The following is an 8,066-nucleotide window of genomic DNA, read 5'->3' as shown; positions in this document are numbered from 1 at the left end:
TAAGTAATAAAAAAAAAATCATGTCTACTCTTTGTTAATTTTGAATGACGCTTTCATTTAATAATTAAGAATCAAAAATATTATCTTTTGTCGATTTTGTTTTGCCTACATTTTCAAATATTTAGATGTAGAGATTTGCTTCTAGGGATAGCTTTTAAAAGTATAAGTTTTCTTCAAAAAGATGATAAATTACAGTTTTACATTGTTTCAAAAATTAAATAATGATAACTCTATAAAATTTGGAATAAGTATATTTAGGTACTCGTTTTTCTTCTTCTTTAACTTGGTTTTAGATACATTTACTGACTTAAGCCACGCACTAAAAATTTACTACTTTGGCAAAATACCCTTTTATTTAAAAAAAAAAAATTAGCATAGTAATTTTCTTAGAATTTAAGGACATTAAATTAATTTAAAAAAATATCATTTATGGAAAAAAAACTTTTGGCATTGTTATCGTTGCGTGATTTTGACTAATTTTCTATTTCATGTGTAAGGAAGTGGCTCTTTGTAGAAAAATATTTCATAAAAATGTAAGAAAATACTAGTGGGCTCCGCGCACTTCTCGCTCTCCAATCCCGAAAGATTGCTATGCAATATTATATTCTTCCCAACGTTTAGCTTAGTTTGTTGTAGAGTTTCGTTTTCCACGAGAGAATAGAATTTTTATTAAAAAAATTTCTAATATTTACGCCTGCGCCTTCAAGCCTTATGACAGCTGACACGCTTAATTTCTCAGTTTTTTGTTGCCAACAGAAAGAAATGAGGACTTTTGTTGTCGCCGTGTAAGAGAAATATAAATATATATAGACAGATATAGATATTGTACAATTTTGAGGAAGAATGAATAGTTTTAAGTATACTTACTTGAATCTTCTTTTTTAAATTAGTGGTGTTTTGGTTACTACGTTTGCAGAGATGCCAACTGCTCCGGACACGCCAAAATTATTAAAAAAACGGTAAATAACTACAAACTAAATTTTTCAAATATTTGACTACTTTTGCTTGCTTTTTAACAGGTATAGCATGACATAACTACTATAAAGTGGTGAATTATATAAGCCTACGAATTATTTAGAAATAGTGGTGGATAAAAATCTACTAAATTGAATTTATCAAACCTAGAATCACCATTTGATAAACTACCACTTTAAAATATTAACTTGCTGTCCGGAGCAAGTTGGCATCTCTGCGTTTGGACATGCATCAAAAAGCATAGATTTTCTTTTATTCGATCACATAATAAAATATAACTTATCTAGTTCTGTCACTTGTTAAAGTTATTAAGTAATCACCCAACTGAACTTTTTATCTCTTAATTAGCTTTATTATCTTGCTTTATTCCCGTATTATTATTAAGTAATCGCCCAATTGAATTTTTTTCTCTAATTAAGCTTTATTCTCTTATTTTTAAACTTCGGAAATTTTACATAAAATAAAAGTTTTTTTTAAAATGTTTTTTGATTACATTGGCATTATAAATGTCCAAAATTGGCAATTTTGCAGAATTAGCAAAATTTTTAAAGGTATTTTTCGACTTTTGCAATAATTTATACAATTCCTGTAAATAAATAGAACGATACATTTACTCTAAAAAAATTAATTTGAATTTTCTCTCAATTTTTGTGAGAGTTTGAAATTTAGACCTGTATAACGCTTTCACTTTTCTGGAACTGATTATACATAAATTAATGACAAAAATAAATTAATCGAGCAGGATGCAACTGCGGAAGTACTTAATAAGTGGGGAAATTCCAATGATTCTGTAAAGGTGACAGAATCACCTTTGTTAAGTGGGACGTAAATTACCGCTGTGTTTCTCTCCATAGCAATATCACATATCCTTTAACCCGAATTTTATTTCCTATGTTTTCCATCTAAGTATTGCATTCTCCAGTACTAATTAACATTTTGCTCTCATTTTTTAATTTTTGTTAAAACTACTTTTTCAATCCTTTTTTTTTTAAAAAAAAATTCTGTTTCGAAAATATATAAAAGAGAATAGTGATGAACTAAAAAAGTGCTAAATACTTAGCGCTAATTATTAATTAAAATGCTGAAACAGACACAAAATCCTACTTTCTCGGAAGAAACATGCCTTTTTTTAATACGGATTACAGACCCTCAAAGGATACGGATTATAGGTCCTCAAAGTAAGAGGGGGGTAACCCAGTGTTGAAAATGTTGTTGCAATAAGTTTGCAAGGGGAGAAGTCGAAGGTTAGTCCTCAAAGTCAATTCTAATTTTTGAATATTTCACTTTATCTTGAGAAATTTTTGATCAAATCGAACAATTTTTAAAAATAATTACCCAATTCATTTATTCAAAAATAATTCCACTGGAAAACTATTTTTTAAAAACGTATTATTTTATTTAATAATAGGTTAAAACAATTTTAATTGTAATATTTACAAATTTTTACGTCATTTTTAAGAATGTAATTTTATACTGCGAAACAGAAAATTTTGACGAAATCGGTCGAATAGTTTCTGAGAAATCAATTTTTAAAAAAGTACTTATTATTTTATTTAATAATAGGCTAAAACATTTTTAATTGTAATATTTAAAAAAAATTTACGTCATTTTTAAAAATGAAATTTTGTACCGCAAAACACAAAATTTGAATGAAATCGGTCGAATAGTTCCTGAGAACTCAAATTTAAAAAATGTGAGATCTTTAAAATTTGATTTCTCAGGAACAATTCGAATTATTTCGTTCAAATTTTTTTCTAGACTGTTAACTAACAGTTAGACAGATAAATGTAAAAAGAAAAAAAAAATTTTTTTTGAAAGGAATAATTTTATTTTTAAACGAGTTCATAATTGCTCGTATATATTGTTCGAATCGCACAAAAAGTTCTCAAGATACGGCGAAATATGCAAAAAGTAGAATTGACTTTAGGGGGTGGCAACTTTGGTCCACCCTCCTGAACAAACTATATTAGAATACTTCCAAGATTGTGGCTATATTTTGAAGTAAGGAATCCAAATCCGTCGAAAATAAAAAGTACGTTTCTATGTCTGATTTTGTAAATAAAATTACCGCTTGTACTAACTTATTATAGTATATTTGAGATCCCTCTGAGAGCCGTCAATATTATACACACACACATATATATATATATATATATATATGTTCAAAATGTAGAGAAGACATGGAAAAAATTACAGAATAATGAAAAAAAGAAAGAAAAGCACAAAAAAAAATCAACAAAAAACCGGAAAAAAAGATATAATCTCTTCATCAGCTTACACTATTATATCCGCAGAAAGGAGTGCTTTCTAATATTGTATCAATATATCCAAAGCAAAATATATGAATAGAATAGATTTTAAAACAAAATAATTTTTAAAACACAATTGCATTGATATATTTTGATTTGGCTATATTGATACAATATTAGAAAGCACTCCTTTCTGCGGATATAGGCGTGTGAGCTGATGAAGAGATTATATCTTTTTTTCCCCCCAGTTTTTTATTGAATTTTTTTATAAATAATTTTCTTCTTCTCTTTTTTCATTATTCTGCAACTTTTTCCATGTTTTCTCTATAATTGGGTATAATATGAAAAAAACACAACTACTTCGATTTAGTAGGAACAACATATGACGCAATGCTAAACGAATGGAATTTAGTTGTTGTTTATTTAGCTATTGTTATTAGTAGTTGTTGTTATTTGTTTTAGTTGTTGTTGTTTATTTAGTTGTATTTAGTTTCAATAACTTTTCTTTATAATGCAATAAAATCTGGCGAGCAGCTATTTAAACGATCGAACACTTCGTTTGTTTATTTGTGGTTTGAAGTTAGGCTCGCAGAAAATGCCGTTCATGGGTTAAATTTAGTAGGAACAACACAACCTGTGACGTAGGCTATATTATACCCAATTTGAACTTATTTTATGAGTTCTATATACTTGCAGCTTATGCGCAGCAAATAAAACTTATTGATTTTCTTCTTCTCCTTTTTGTATTTATTTATTGTGCTATATATATATATATATATATATATAAAAGGGACACCAGTGCCCCATCTGCGTCAATGAGTTTTTATGTAGAGAAAAAGAAAATAATAAACAAACCAAGCTTCTATAAAAGGATAAATGCCTCAGATTTATCAAATAAAAAAACAAAGCACGTCAGCTAAAAATATTTTCATTCTATCACAGTAACTTTCTATCGCGCAGGCAGAACATAATTTTCTCATATTGACACAGATATCTCTCTACACGTGTTGATGGGGTAACGCTTCGAAAAAAAAGCATTTAGTCAAGCAACAATTACCTCCGTGGAAACTTTTATTTACAACCATTCTACACATTGAGGTGGTAAACAGAGTATGTTACACTGTTATACCACATAATTAAAGCACTTCAATTCTATGGAGTAGAGCGCGGATCTTCTTGACCGACCTAGCGGCAAATCAGAATCCCGTGTTTATCTACTTAAGTATTTTTTTTAATCGTCGATTTTAGTATATATAAAAAAAGCAGCAGATTGACATCTTTTGGCAGAAAAAAAAAAAGTGTACGGGATTCGGCTCAATTCCCTCCTATGGGAACTTTTGGAGAAAAGATCATGCGCCACCATGCAGAAACCAACTAGGCTCTTTGACCCGAAACTATAGAAGAGAAAGTGTAACAAGTTGCGCTTCTTCATTTGATGGAACAATCGAAGAAAAAAATAAAAACGTTCATTCAGATAAGGAACTACTAGGGAATTTTAATGCCACTTTTCCTACGTTAGGAAAAGAAAAAAAATAAATTAAACGGTTTAATGCTTTTTTTTTACAATATCGAAACCTTGAACAATTCTTTATTTTTTTAGAGGTTTTTCTTTTGCTACTATCTTTCGCGTTTTTAATGGCTTAAATTCAACTTGTGCCATATTCATATTTTATCAACTTGCACTTCAATTCAAATTACACCACAAAATCAAGTTAAAGTCTTGCAAAATACTACTTTGCACCCTATTAAGATTGCGACAGATATTATGGCTTAACACATTTCAAAATTATTCAGTTAACAAGTCTTTTTACTTTGCAGTGATTTAAAAAATGTAATTAGCGAGTGGTAGCATGGGGAATCAAAAATTAATAATAAATACGGAATCGGACACAAACGCGTATTTTCTCTCTCCCCCTCCGCGACGGATTGGGATTCTTACAATAAAATGTGCGGAAAATCCAAATCTGCAATGAACAAATAGGGGCTCAAATTTAGGATTTCAAAGCTTCACCCACGGCGTGGGGTGCAAGATCGAGTTGGGTTTCATGGCATATCTTTTAAAAAATATCGAATGTGAAGGTTTACACTTTCTCGAGATATTTGAGTTTCGTAAGTTTTTATTCCTATCTTTTTTTCTCCCTACATTCTGTATATAGACTACTTAAATGGTCATTACTCTGCCGTGCAATAATATAAAGCAACTACATAGCTTTACGTTAGATTTCGAGAAAAAGGATCGACAATTATTTTCTTCCTATTGCTAAACAGAATTTTATAACAGAGAAAAACAAAATTTTTTTTCGAATTTTTTTTTTTATTAGCAATAAGTAGCTTATACAAAAATGCTTAATACATTAAAATCTCACTTTTGAATTTTTTTTTGCCAGCGTAAATTCTCAATTGCACGGCAGAACTTCAGAGCAAAGACAACCGCTTGGTTTTAACACTTTTTTTCTTTAGTAATGTTATGTTAAAATATTTTGAAGGTTGAGGCAGATTTATAAAAACATTTTATTTAGCGTATTTAAAAATGTGATTTTTAAAACAATTCCTTTTAGTAAGGAAATGATAAGTAGGAATTTTAAAATTTTATCAATTGTAAGAAGTTGGCCATAAACTTGAACTTAAAAATAACCAAATTTATAAATTATATGTTAATAGCTCGATGAAATGAAAGAATGCATAAAAGCTTCTTATAGTGCTTCTTCTCACCTTTACTGTTGCCAATTTTTTTTTGCTAAAAAAGCCCTCTTTATTAGTATTTTCCGCAGTTATTAGCACAGATGGGGGAAACAGCACCCCACCCGCATTAATGAAGCACGGCCTCATAAAGAATTAAACAAAAACGATCCAATAAAAGAACAAAGTACAGGGTTTTTAATGTTTTATTTTCAAAATACAATGCCTTCACGTGAATAACAATACTTGTTATAAATACCTCTGCAATTTATATAAACATTGGAAAGACAGTTATGGGATTTACAGTTTTCGAAAAATGGAGATTTTTCATCTATATTTTATCAGAGATCTGAACAAGAATATACAATTTATACACAAACAAAATTACACAACATTTTAAAGAAAACAGGAATTGTGGTTAGTGCACATAAAATATATTACATAAAATAACCTTAATATTCTCTATGAAACTTATAAAATACAGCTCTGAATTTTTGCATCGTTTCAGTACTAATTATCATTTTAGAAAAATATGAATATTATCTACATTAGGGACTTTCAACCTTTTCACACCGATACAACCACAGAATTTTAAGTAAAATAAACATGTTAAACTATGCAATATGTAAACTATTGACTGCTATAGCAGTGAAGCATATTAAGTTGACCACCTTTATATGTTCATCACGTGTGTAAGTTGATCTCAGAGTATCAAGTCAGCAAAATTAATTAAATCGTACCCTTTATAAGTTGACCACCTGCGTAAAAGGATCATAATTGATCAATTTAATTGATAATCATAATCGATCGCAACAATCGAATACGCCATCTGGGGAGAGACCGGTTTCATGCCTTTAGCCCGTCTCCCTTCCCTCTCCTCCTCTTTTCAGTTGTATAGGAATGTACTACGATATTTTCCCCTTTCTCAATATTTTTCCTTTTTATTTAATAAAAATATTTTTTAAAATTTCCATGATAGTTTTCTTTAGAACTATGTTTAATGTAGTTTTCAGTTCCATATAGCTTTTCAAGTTAAAAGATTTTAATCTATATGAAAATCAAGAGAGAAACTAACATACTTCCTTCCTCTATGACTTTCCACACGCTAATGGGGAAAGCATGTGAAGTGTTGCCATAGGAAAAGAGTTCTGCTCTACGCCACCTGCAGCCCATTTCGATCGCCACATTCGAAAGAATTCAGCAATCAGAGTCTACAATTTATATTCTTAGAATCCTTGTAAAATAATCAGTTGTTTAAGTAGAGGTAACAATTATTTTATTAAAGAAAAAAGAAAAACTTTAATAAACTATTATGAACCACTATTGAGGAAAGCCAAATTAAAAGGAAAAAAATCAATTTTGTAGCTGGAGGTAACTTGAATTGAAGGGGTTTTTAATAATCAGCTTTCAAGCTTCTGTTTGCTCAGGCAATCAAACATGTTTTTATTAGCTCCTTCCACATAAATATTTCACAAATTTTAATAATGATTTTATTTTTTCTCTCGCTTAAACACCAATTTGCAATCGCTAAAGCTTAAATTTCATTTCTGAAAAGGTTTCTAAAAATATACACACAAAAATAAATATGTGTTGCAGCAATTGTTACTTTTTTTTTTTTATAACAGCAACTTGAAATCATATAGCCTGAAATGTTTTAAGACTTGACCAGAAAAGATGGGTTGAAAATCCCTTACCCACACCAATACAACTTTAATAATATCTCCAATCGTTCTAATAAAATTAGTCTTATAAATTTACTAAGTATACTTACAATTTCCAAATAGTACAAAGGATTTCAAACAATCTTAATGAAAGCTCCTGTTTTGATTTCTTTGCTCTTAACTTCTTTTGATAATAAAGTACTTTCAAGTAATGTGAATTTTTAAAATTCAGCCAATTTATCTTTAAAATATTTTTTATGTGTACAAGAAAATTATTTTTATTAAATAATATAAATGCCATATCATATAATATTTAAAAAAAATGAATAAAGAAAGGCTTAAATATTCCTTTATAATTTTCCCATAAAGTAATATTTAAAAAGGCATAGACTGGAAAAAGTGTGCAAGAGAGTCAAATTTTGAAGAATTATTTTTTAAACCAAAATTTTGTACATTTTAGTACACGTTTTTCAAATTTAATAGCAGAATAAATTAAACAGAT

This window comes from Parasteatoda tepidariorum, chromosome 1 (genome assembly GCF_982258835.1).
Source record: "Parasteatoda tepidariorum strain Cologne lab strain chromosome 1, Ptep-v5.0, whole genome shotgun sequence".
Classification (NCBI taxonomy): Eukaryota; Metazoa; Arthropoda; class Arachnida; order Araneae; family Theridiidae; genus Parasteatoda; species Parasteatoda tepidariorum.
This window is presented reverse-complemented; position numbering follows the sequence as displayed.